At 51.4% G+C, this 11,346-nt stretch overlaps 1 protein-coding gene across 3 annotated transcripts in view; it reads right to left on the bottom strand.

Moving 5' to 3' along the window:
• sema5ba (sema domain, seven thrombospondin repeats (type 1 and type 1-like), transmembrane domain (TM) and short cytoplasmic domain, (semaphorin) 5Ba) overlaps positions 1-11,346 on the bottom strand; it is a 142,110-nt gene that overhangs the window by 85,528 nt on the left and 45,236 nt on the right. The window contains exon 1 of one of the 3 annotated variants that reach the window (XM_064329669.1): positions 976-1,190. The exons of the other annotated variants lie outside the window; for them this stretch is intronic. The gene's annotated coding sequence lies outside the window, so the exon portion shown is untranslated. Of the gene's footprint in view, positions 1-975; positions 1,191-11,346 lie in introns of those variants that run through there. 3 annotated transcript variants of the gene reach the window in all.

The raw sequence follows: 11,346 nt of genomic DNA, 5'->3' as shown, positions 1-11,346 counted from the left end.
CCCCCAACCACCAACTGCCAACTGCCATACAGTGAGGAGGCGACTCCAATCCCAACTCCATCGACGGCGCCTCACAGAGACGGACGGCTCTTTACCGGACTCTGGGGGAGGCGGTTTAATCGTGACTCAGAGCTCAGACTTCCTCGTCCGGACCTCAGCCCGGATCAATTAAACGCTGATTAAACTGCTTTGGGTCCGCCGGGGCCCGCTGGCCACAGACGGGGCGGTTCATAACGAAGGGCCGGTCTCGCCGCTAATTGATACATTCCTGGGCATCGATTTCTGTCCGTTAAGATCCAAATTAAACCGGCGCTCCTCTCCAGCGGGGCTTCGGAGGAGGGCGCACGCATTTTTAAAAAGTTTAACCGACTGGCGGGCAACCTTGACGATCGCTTGCGGTTTCACACAAGACGCTCTCAAACTCATAATTGAGACCAATCACGACTAAATTAATGGAAAATCTGTTGATGGGGACGCACCTTATGCCGTGGCATCCTTGTCATTAGTATCGCCGCGGCATAAACGCGAAGAACAACCTGCCACCGACACCCCTGTTAGGAACCGAGCAGGCAGTGACAAATCTCTCTCACGCTGACAGAATGCGAACATCTGCTCCTTCGCATCGTTCAATTAAGCACATATCACCACACAATACCAATTAGGCCCAAACAGCAGCCGCAACATAAACCCGACAAAATCAAATTCCCCAAAGCAATCAGGGGGCGCTAAAATATACACAAATAAATTCCATTTTCTTTTCACGCCGTCTTTGTTGTTAACTACTGGAAAACGCTAATAAATGAAAAACGTTTTTTTTTTGCTTTTTTTTTAGTGCTGGCATGCTCATCATTTTCTTAATTCGCTGAGAGACGGGTAATTTAGCAGACCAATCAGGTAATCCGCCTGGGCGGAAGCATTTAGCGGACCAATCAGAGCTGCAGCTCATGTACGCCTCACAGCACCGCCGGCTCCTACCTGCCCTAAAGGTGCTCACAGGAAGTCCAGAGAGGGCTCCCGCCTCCAGCTCCTCTGTTTTAGCGCTGGAATCGCCCCGCGCCTGAGTGTGAGAGAGGGAGAGCTGCAGTCCTGTGGGATCAGGCTCCAGAGAAATCCAGAAGTGAAGTTCTCCTAAGAGGTGAGAGCTGCAGTCCTGTGGGATCAGGCTCCAGAGAAATCCAGAAGTGAAGTTCTCCTAAGAGGTGAGAGCTGCAGTCCTGTGGGATCAGGCTCTAGAGAAATCCAGAAGAGAAGATCTCCTAAGAGGGTAAGAGGTGCAGGTCTGTGGGATCAGGCTCTAGAGTAATCCAGAAGTGAAGATCTCCTAAGAGGGTAAGAGGTGCAGGTCTGTGGGATCAGGCTCTAGAGTAATCCAGAAATGAAGATCTCCTAAGAGGGTAAGAGGTGCAGGTCTGTGGGATCAGGCTCTAGAGTAATCCAGAAGTGAAGATCTCCTAAGAGGGTAAGAGGTGCAGGTCTGTGGGATCAGGCTCTAGAGTAATCCAGAAATGAAGATCTCCTAAGAGGGTAAGAGGTGCAGGTCTGTGGGATCAGGCTCTAGAGTAATCCAGAAGTGAAGATCTCCTAAGAGCGGGAGGGCTGCAGTCCTGAGGGATCGAGTTCTTGAGTAACACAGGAGTGAAGTTCTCCTTCAGACTGACTCCAGACTGATAGAGCTCAGGAGCCTGAATCCCCCAAAGCCACCCACAAGGGGGAGGGACCAACGAGCCAGGGCCCCATTCCTCCAACCAAAAACAGGAGGGGAGAGGGGGGGTGTGTTTGCAAGCCCAACCAAGCACGCGAGCGCACGCACACACCTAAAACAAGCAAATGCACTTCCTCAGACACACACACACAACAAGCACTGATTTGCACATACACAGCGCAACAGATTAAGTTCTTTGCGCACTCACACACATGCATGGATATACAAAACAAAAACAGTCATGCTTCCTTTCACTGATCCACACACAAACACACGTCCACATGCACACACACACACACACACACACACACACATGCTCACACATAAGCACAGACAGACACTCACACACACACACACACTCACACACACACACACACACACACATAAGCACAGAGAGACACACTCACACACACACAAGCACAGACAGACACACTCACACACGTGCACACACACACACACACACACACACGCACACGCGCACACACACACACACACAAGCACAGACAGACACACTCACACACACACAAGCACAGACAGACACACTCACACACGTGCACACACACACACACACACTCACACACGTGCACACACACAACACACACTCACACACGCACACATGCACGCACACACACACACACACACGGCTCCCACAGTGACCTTTCACCCCCCCGCTCCCTGCTATAGACTCCTGCTGTTTCCAGATTGACCCACTGACTCTCTCCACACCACACTCCCCCCCTAATCAGACTCACCCCCCCTCCCCAGTCAGGGTTATATTGACCATGCCTAATTACCCTCAATGCCTGGACCCTACCAAATCCCCCTAATGCCTGCTCAGGAGGGGGAGGGGGGTTATTATGGGGTCTTTTTACAATGGGTTAGGGGAGGGGGGCTGGGGGTGCAGTTGTGGGGTATAGAATAGGGGGGAAAACTAATGATTTGGCGGGGGGGTGAGGGGGCGCAGGAAGGGTAAAGAAAAGGATCGTGGCGAGACGCGGGCTGTTCTGAGCGTGCTCAGGAATGCGTCACACACCGCACGTACCGCGACGGCTTCGGAGAACTCCGTATCGGACAGGACAGGTGAGTCATACCTGAGGGGCATGCTGGCGTCTGATGGGCCAGATTGTTGAGATCTAAGATTACGGGGGAAGGAGGGGGGGGGGGTGCACCAGTGTCTGGTTAGGAGAGGGGGGGGGGGGGGGGGAGACAGAGCTCCTCACACAAGCATGAGGCATTTCTGGGGTTCTGGGGAAATCCAGTGCAAACGGAGGACAGGTCAAGCTCTCTAACCCAACAGCCAGAAAGTAAACATGTGCCGCTGACTACACAGAGCGATGGAGTCTCTCCTCCAGCTCCCCCAGTCTGCACAGCAAGATAACTACTCACTTATAACCACCACAGTCTACACAGCAAGATAACTACACACTTATAACCACCACAGTCTGCACAGCAAGATAACTACACACTTATAACCACCACAGTCTGCACAGCAAGATAACTACACACTTATAACCACCACAGTCTGCACAGCAAGATAACTACACACTTATAACCACCACAGTCTGCACAGCAAGATAACTACACACTTATAACCACCACAGTCTACACAGCAAGATAACTACACACTTATAACCACCACAGTCTATACAGCAAGATAACTACACACTTATAACCACCACAGTCTACACAGCAAGATAACTACACACTTATAACCACCACAGTCTGCACAGCAAGATAATTACATGCTTATAACTGCCCCAGTCTTCAGAGCAAGATAATTACATGCTTATAACTACCCCAGTCTTCAGAGCAAGATAATTACATGCTTATAACTACCCCAGTCTTCAGAGCAAGATAATTACATGCTTATAACTACCCCAGTCTTCAGAGAAAGATAATTACATGCTTATAACTACCCCAGTCTTCAGAGAAAGATAATTACATGCTTATAACTACCCCAGTCTTCAGAGCAAGATAATTACATGCTTATAACCACCCCAGTCCTCAGAGAAAGATAATTACATGCTTATAACCACCCCAGTCCTCAGAGAAAGATAATTACATGCTTATAACTACCCCAGTCTTCAGAGCAAGATAATTACATGCTTATAACCACCCCAGTCCTCAGAGAAAGATAATTACATGCTTATAACTACCCCAGTCTTCAGAGCAAGATAATTACATGCTTATAACTACCCCAGTCTTCAGAGAAAGATAAATACATGCTTATAACTACCCCAGTCTTCAGAGCAAAATAAATACATGCTTATAACTACCCCAGTCTTCAGAGCAAGATAATTACACACTTATAACTACCCTAGTCTTCAGAGCAAAAAGATTTCCTACTGGCCACGCAGTTCTACACTCTTTAAATTCCAGTTTGATTAGCTGCAGAAAAATTCCCATTCTAAAGACATCACTACTCTAAACGTGCACATTACCGCATATTTCAGGCCCAGCACCCAAAGTGAGGCCACCGTAGAGTTCCCTGTATGAGAAAACAATTAGCAGAGTAAAGAAAAAAGAAGAAGGGCAACTTCACAGCGGAGAAAGAAAAGAGACTGATTGCAGAAAAAGTGGTCATTAGGTCCGTCTTACAGTATGTGCCCAATCAGAACAGCCACAAAAGGAAGAAAACACATTGAGAAGCACAAATTACACTGTTCTCCCCAGCCCAAATTGCAGTAATACCCGACTGAACTATGTTTTTAATAGCTCTGTCTGCTTTACACACAGACTCGGTTTGGGGATAAATGGGTCCTCCGCTTCCACTGGGAAATCGCCGTCCTCAGATGGAGAGGTCAATCCCCCCCCCCCCCCCCCCCCCGAGCGGGCTCTGGATGTACGGTCAGCCTGAATCCCCCCCCCCCCCCCCCCCTTGAGCGGGCTCTGGATGTACGGTCAGCCTGAACCACTCTGAGGTCACATCCTGTATGAGCCCTGCCCAGCCACACCAACACTCAGTACTGCTCTCCCCACCACAATACCCCATAATGCAACACTACCCTAACGGAGGGGGGGGGGGGGGGGGAGAGATAGGGATGGAAACAGAAAGAGAGAGGCAGAGAGGGCGAGAGGTAGAGGGAGAGAGACAGAGAGAGAGAGAGAGAGAGAGAGGCTGACGCGTTTGGAAGTGTGTAACTGCAGTAGCGCCGATCCCAGGCACTGCTCTGTGGTCCTGTCGCCTGATTGGTGCTTTCAACACAGCTGGAGACTATGATTGGCTATTCCCAAAAAAAAAAAAAGGCTGATGGGAACGGGCGGGCGTGAGGCGGGGTTGGCGGGCTGTTGTTGGCGGCGTGGCGGGTGAGGAAGAGGTTGGCAGATGAGGAAGAGCCGCGGTGGCATAGAGGGGTCGGCGGCGAGCGGAACCCTCCCGCTAACCCGCTACGCTAACGAGCCGCCCGCGTCCGCCGGCGAAGCCCGTGTTCCGGGAGCGCCAGTGACAGGAGGGGTGACGGAGGGTCACCCGGGGGGGCTGGGGGTGACTCACTAAAAAGGCCAAACTCTCCGCGGATCAGTCCACCCCCTCAGACGGCGGCGGAGAGGCGACATCATCGCCAATTAAGAAGACACGTTCCGCGGGGCCGCTCTCCGCCGTGTTCCTCTCATGAGCCGAAGATTCCCCGCCAGCGCGGCCCCCATTAAAGCCGCACAGGAAAGTGAGAGCCCACTCAGTCCAGACGGCTCGAGGTCCAGTCCCCCTCAAAGCCCTCTCGCAGAACACCACCTTCATTAGCACCCGAACCGCGTTAGGAACGAACGGCAGAAAGGTCAGGGGAGACATCGGGTCAGAAAGGTCAGGGGAGACATCGGGTCAGAAAGGTCAGGGGAGACATCGGGTCAGAAAGGTCAGGGGAGACATCGGGTCTGTGGGCACATCAACTGACCCGTCCGTGCTGACGTAACTCACACAAAGGGAGGATACATTCAAACAGCATTTCCACTTTCTGATTGGCCGATTTGTACCAACGGATGAGCACTGGTACACATCCAATCAAATCCAGGCCCCATATACAGGGGCTATAAAAAAAAAAAAAACACGCATAATAAATTACACAAAACAACATTCCATTAGTACAGACACCCTACTGAGACACTCAGAGACATAGACACACACACACACACACACACACACGCACGCACGCCCACACACACACACACACACACACACACACACACACACACACACACACGCAGACACACGCACGCACCCACACACACACACACACACGCATCCACACACACACAACACACACGCACACACACACACACACACGCACACACACACACACACACACACACACACACACGCATCCACACATGCACACACACACACACACACACACTCACACTCACACACACACACGCATCCACACACACACACACACACACACACACACACACGCACCCACACACACACACACACACACACACGTGCACACACTCACGTGCACACACGCGCACACACGCGCACACACACACACACACACACGCACCCACACACACACACACACACACACACGCACCCACACACACACACACACACACACACTCACAGATATACATGAAGCTCGGGAAAACAAAGCAATATCAACTCAGGTTTCTTCATTTGCAGTTGGCCTTGCCTGCAGTGGCTGGGGTCGTTTGTTTGAGGCCAGACCATCCCAGTCATGACCGGAACCTGAGCCGAACTCTTCAGCACAATACACAAAGGCGGGGCCCACCGTCATTTTCTAAAAAACTGTCCAAAAATCAATCAATAGTTTACCTTCTATCTCAGACTGTCCTCGTGTTGTTGGTTCCATTTCATTGTAATCTTTTTTTTTTTCTTTTCTGTAGAACCAGACATCATTCAGCAGGAATAAAAGGCGGTAAAATAATCGATTTGGGGCTGGAATGCCGAAACGTGAGGGGCCAGGGATAAGTGTCCCGGTCGAGCAAATCGATGGTGTGACAATAACAGGCCTGGCAGCGTCGCCCGAATCCGTCACAACCCGCCATTTCAGCCCTGCTGCTCACAACCCGCCATTTCAGCCCTGCTGCTCAGCGGACGGCGGGTCATGGGGGGGGCACGGGGTGGGGAGGGGGACGGTCACGTCTATTGCCAGTGACGTCTATTTCCCCCACCCCCCCCCCTTCCTTCCTCCCGTTCCAGGACTGGGGCGATGATGAGTCACCGTTCTCTCACACGGCGAACCTGACTGAGGCCCAGCGGGACTCCAAGCCCCCCCCAGCAGAAATTCACTCTCATTACACACGCCTGTAAACGGCACACAAGAGCCAAGCGTGAAAACCTGCCCCCCTGCCCCCAGCATGCACCTGGCCACTACCCAGCATGCACCCGGCCGCTACCCAGCATGCACCTGGCCACTACCCAGCACGCACCTGGCCACTACCCAGCATGCACCTGGCCACTACCCAGCATGAACCTGGCCGCTACCCAGCATGCACCTGCCCACTACCCAGCAAGGCACCTGCCCACTGCCCAGCATGCACCTGGTCGCTACCCAGCATGCACCTGGCCACTACCCAGCATGCACCTGGCCTCTGGAGCCGGCTGTCCCTACTTCCACTTCCACCGAAAAGAAACTCGCATTTATGCTGACACATGCAAGTAAGACTCTTCTTGAAAACAAGAACAAGAACCACCTGACTGGAAAAATAAGGAAAATTAATTTAATCAATCAACAATCAATCAATAACCCTCATTCAGCAGGCCTCCAAAGCGAAGAGCCCTTTAAAGATGAAAACTAATTTCATAAATCCAATTTCTGCACGAGGTCGGGAGGTCAGCCGGGGAACAAAGCGCACGTCTGGTAATTGGGCCGGGCTGGAAAAGTGACGCGGCCTCGCTCCTCTCTGATTGGACGTCAGATAAAAGGATTAAATCCCTTTATTCCGTTAAGACAAGAGGCGTGTTCCTCCAGTCACAGAGGAGCGCTGACCTCCCCTGTCAGCTGTGAACGCGGCTAACGGGCCGCTTTGCATTCGGCGAAAGGAAAAAAACACAAATATCGATTCTCGTTTATCATTATTATTTTTTAATCTTATAAGACGAAACGAGTAAACGGCACGCAAGGACATCCAGGCGAGCCACGGCCCCTTTTCCCCGGCTCCGGCTTTCATAAAATGATTGTACAAACAGAAGTAAGTTAGCCGGGAGCCAGAGCTGTCAGCTCGGCGCGCAGACGGCTGCAGAGTGGTGGTGCCGGGGCTGCATAATCAGCCCGGCTGAGCTAGCCGCCGCCGCCGCCGCGGGAGCACAAAGCCGCCATTCAGCCCGCGGCCCAGCGGCTGTCACGCCCCCGGCCCGCTCATTCGCCACGGCGGGAATCGCGGCTCTGTGAAGACTCGGGTCCCCCCCCCCCCGGTGGCGGCGCGGTCGAGCGCCGCGGTAAAAAAAAAAAGAGGGAACGACGTCCTCAAATCGCCCAGACTGGAACCCGCCGCTCCGCTCCCGCCCGCAACGGGTGTCGTGGTAACGAGGAGGAGACACCGCGGCAGAGGCGGGAGACCCAGGGGGGGGGGGTGACGCACTCTAAACTCCTCACTGCTCATCAGAACTGTCCTGCTGTGGATGTGGGGCGGGGGGGGCGTTTGAGCCTCTCCCGGGACATGGGGGGCACATTTGTACCAATGCCATACACCGTGGCCCTGGAATCAAATGTGACTTACAAATAAAAGCAAGTGTTACTTCCCCCCCCCCCCCTTCACAAAAAAAAAGACAGTCTGGCAAGTTATTTTTGCGACGGCTGCACTTGCCAAACTATGTTTGCGGAAGAATAACTAACACTTGCCTTGAGTCTGGGCCACAGAGCAGGAGAGCTGAGCCAACATTTTTTTTCTTTTTTTTGTTGTTTTTAACGGGTAACCACATTACCCAGCGTGCGCACGCGTATGGCAAATACCCCCACTGGACGCACTAAAATAAAAATGGCCTTTTTCCCTGCTTTCCAAATTTAGAATTCCTGCCGTAACTGCAGGTCCATAAATTGTCCTCCATAAGTTCCGGGGGGGGGGGGGGGGGGGTGTGTGTGTGTGGGGGGGGGGGGGGCGTATTTTCCGGGATGCTGACGACAGCCCAGCACAGTCACAACTCCGGAATCTGACGCTGCATCATTGCTGTATTTCGGGAAGAAACTCCAGTGACTGCTCACAAAGAAAAGGGCTTTCTTCACATCCAGAAGCACTTCCTTTTAAGGATAAGGAGATTTATGCATTCGATTTGTAAGCATCTTATGTTAATTTCATTGTCTAAACCGCAGACGTCCTGCTGCTAGACACTTTTAGATTCTCCTGACTGTCCCAAGATCACACACTGCACAGAGCTTTAGTCCCACTGCCAAAATGAGTCTCATTATACGAGTCAAAAGTTGTAAATTAAAGGATGGTTTCAAACCTCCCATTGGCACTTATTTAAATTCACATCTGTTATATCGCCCCCTACTTTAATCTACTGCTAGTACACGAGCAGATCATTTCTGCATCCTGATTTCAGTTCCCCCCCCCCCCGATTTGTTTTCCTAATTATTAGTTACAATCAGATTAGCACTACAAAACAGAACAGCTGAAGCTCACTCACTCACTCGCTCGCTCGCACGCACGCACGCACGCACGCACACACACACACAGATATGGGTCACGTCTTCACTACTTCAGCATACAGAGTAGTCATGCTGATTCACTCGCACGTGTGTGTGTGTGTGTGTGTGTGAGTTACTCAAACACTATTAAACCTGCTCTTGCACACTTCCCCTGTACCACTACCAACTAACCTGTCCACCAGCGAGGGACTGTGAGGGACTAAACTGCAACGTTTCTGAGGGACTTTTCCTTGTCAAAGATACTATTTAGCTTTTAGGTAAACTAAGCATTAAGTACAGTTCAGTGGAGGAATAGACGAGCAGTGTTGGGCTGAATGGCCTGTTCTCGTCTTATGCTATGTTATGTTATGTTAAATATAGCAATGTCTCAAACCTTTCCTCTTCCATTTCCGCTTCCTTGTGCAGAGTGCGTTTTGGTCCATAGACTCTTTGAAAAATCGAGGTGAAGTTTGCCGTGGTGTTAGCTCCTCGAGGGGAAGCCAAGGCTGTGGTGTTAGCTCCTAAATTTAAAAAAGAAAAAAACTTGTGGACTCCAGATTCATACAAATTGAATTTCTCTAGAGTATTTTTTTTTTTTCATTTCTATTTTTCTTTTCTTTAAAAAAAGGCACTTCATAGCTGCTGGAGTCCTGTATGGAGCCTTCCATTTAGTGTTGCCTGACTGGCAGGGTGTCGGCAGGACATCGGCAGGTGGGAGGCATTTCAACAAAGCGCCACAATCTCGTCTGCCCGCCCGCTCCCCAGCCAGAGCAGCGGCCGCTGAAGAACCTGACGGGCAATTTGGATCCGCGCGGTGGCCAGACATGGCACAGCGGCACTATCCCCCCCCCCCCCCCCTCCTCCCCGCGCCCCCTCCCCGGCCAGCCTCCTCCCGCGCCCTTATTGAATTTGAGCTGAAAGCATTCATCACTCACTGCCAGCTACAGAGAGAGAGAGAGAGAGAGAGGAAAAAAACTTTTAATATTTCCACGCACAATCCGAAAGGCATTCGCGGCTGAGCCTTTGTTGTGTTTAAATGGCCGTTTAAAAAAAAAAAAAAAAAAGGCATTAATCTGTTGTTGTCAGCCACAAAGACAAACTCCATCACGTACGCGCTCGTCTGGGACAAACTGAAAACGGATAAGACGAGCGGTGACGTAACGTCTGGCGAGGAAGACGAGGAAGACGAGCTCCGCGCAGAAGTGACCGCCGCTCTCCGCTGGACCCCGCCGTTCTCAGCCCCGCCCCCCAAAACCCCAAATCACCGGCTGCACATCGGGACCCGAGCCAGCGGAATCGTGGGATCCAGCGTTTCCCGCAAAATTTTGCGGCGGTGTTTAAATGTGTTCTGTTCCGGGCAGCGGGAGCGGTTACTGTGGGGTCTCCCGCACTGGACGTCCCGCGGATTCACAGAGCCGCTGTTGCTGCCCCGCCCCACCCAACTGCCGCGAACCGATTGGTGCGTCGCATTTAAAATCGGAACTTAATTTGCTGCACTGGCTCGGTGGAGGTAATCGCCCGTGCCGATTCTGGAAGACGTCTCAGCCGGGACCCTCGATAGAAATAACCCAGGAGTGATATCCGCTCTCCGGTGAAGCTCGCCCTCCTGCTATCCATCACAGGCCGCCAGTCTCTCTCTCACCGCGGCGGCTGTCATGCCTTGGCATTGAAGTTATTTTTTATTCCAAGCTTGAAATCAATCTCCCCAGAGTCACATTTTTGAAGACTGTCACACGCCCTTTGCACTTGCAGGTAAAAGTGTTCCATGATTTGGTGTCACATTCTACCTGGAGAGCGGGTTAAAAAACCTGTACAATGCAGGAGAGGGTGTTTGTGTTTTGGAAAACAGCTAAGAGAGATTTATAGGGAAAATAAATCACATACGTGTCAAGGGGTAATAACGTGAAATCATTTCCTCATTGTCTCCTAACGCAAAGATGTTTCAATGCAAAAAAAAAAAGAAAAAGAAAAAAGATGGTGTATTCACAAACAGATTGCATTTAATTCACACAACACTTCACACCGTTTTGGCAGTGAGCGAGTTGATGGGGGTTCATT

This window comes from Anguilla rostrata, chromosome 3 (genome assembly GCF_018555375.3).
Source record: "Anguilla rostrata isolate EN2019 chromosome 3, ASM1855537v3, whole genome shotgun sequence".
Taxonomy (NCBI): Eukaryota; Metazoa; Chordata; class Actinopteri; order Anguilliformes; family Anguillidae; genus Anguilla; species Anguilla rostrata.
This window is presented reverse-complemented; position numbering and strand designations above follow the sequence as displayed.